Raw genomic sequence first — 1511 nt, 5'->3', positions numbered from 1 at the left:
ACAAATAGGTAAAACAAACTTTTAAATAAATTCATTCATTCGATAATCAAAACAGAAAACTATTAATTTCTGAAACATATATATATATAAATATATTTAAAACTATTTTAAAACGATTTTAAAATATGTGGGTTTCGGGACGGGCCCGAGGATGTGGCTGCTGCCGTTTGGCAGCAGCCCTACTGCGCCTGGCCCCGCCGCTGCCTCGCGGCAGCGGCGACCAGCCGCGAGGCAGCAACCGCAGGACAACGGCCGGGTTGCGCCGTGAGGCGCGACCCGAGCTGCTGTCCATTTATTTTTTTTATAATTATATATATATATATATATATCAGTTTTAAAACGATTTTCAGAAAATAAGAAAACCTATTATAGATTTTCCGTTTTATCTTTAGAATCAATAAAATTAACTTTTATCAATCTTTTTTTTTGGTAGAAAAGGAAAGGAAAGCAAAGCAAAACAAGCAACTACATCGGGATTAGCCTAGGAAAGCTAACCTCAATCCTATCCTCTAAAAGAAGAGGAGAAAGAGCGATAGGGGGGAACGGTAAGGATAGAAACACCTAACACCCCTCATGGCCTGCCGCCGCCAAGTGATCTGCAACACGGTTCTGCTCCCGGGAAATGTGGCTGAACTCAAGGATATCAAATGAGGGGCTAAGCCTCTTAATAGCTTTAATAAGGTTGCGGCTATGAAGACCCATGGCATGACTACCCAAAATCATATTGATGGCCTCCAAGTTATCTGACTCCACAGAAAGCCTCTTAACACCCAGCCTAATCGCCAGCTGGATCCCAGAGAGAATGCCCCAGAGCTCCGCAGAGAAGGAAGAACCCAAACCCTATAAAACTAATAGATTTTGTTATAATGATTATCAACCAAAATAATTAGGAACATATGCATAAACTATTTTAATTAACAATTAATTAAAACTTATTTATCTTTAGAACTAATTAATCAAAATAGATTTGTTAATTAACCTAACTATAAATATTTTTTCAATCTGATTGAAAAACTTCTAAATTTTCATATATGAAATAACGGATTTAACGCAGGCTCTGATACCACTGAAGGAAAATAGGCAAACGTTTGGCAGCGGAAATATAAAAATTTTAACCTATTTCCATTAACCCAAGATCCGTTAATCGTTATTTCATATAAAGAGGGATAGAAGGAAATACCTTTTGATGTTCTATCTAATGTTGCAATCGAAGTGCCCACAACTCTTACTTCGAGTTTCCGAGCACAAGATAAAAACACAATCCAAAATCAAGTTAGATATCAACCGTATAAAACAATCAAGAATAGATTGTCTCTAATAAATCAATACAAGATCAAGGAATAAGAGAAAGAGATGAAAATCAATTGAACGGAAGGAAGCGGTGGATAATCTCGTCCTCAATACTGTGGGTCGAAATTCTCTCTCCCGGGTTGTGTATGTGTATTTCGAAAATTACATGTAGGGGGTATTTATATTCTCTTGTATCTAAACCCTAGTTAGACAGAATTAGG

This window comes from Euphorbia lathyris, chromosome 7, assembly GCF_963576675.1.
Source record: "Euphorbia lathyris chromosome 7, ddEupLath1.1, whole genome shotgun sequence".
NCBI lineage: Eukaryota > Viridiplantae > Streptophyta > Magnoliopsida > Malpighiales > Euphorbiaceae > Euphorbia > Euphorbia lathyris.
Note: the sequence above shows the minus strand (reverse complement) of the source record.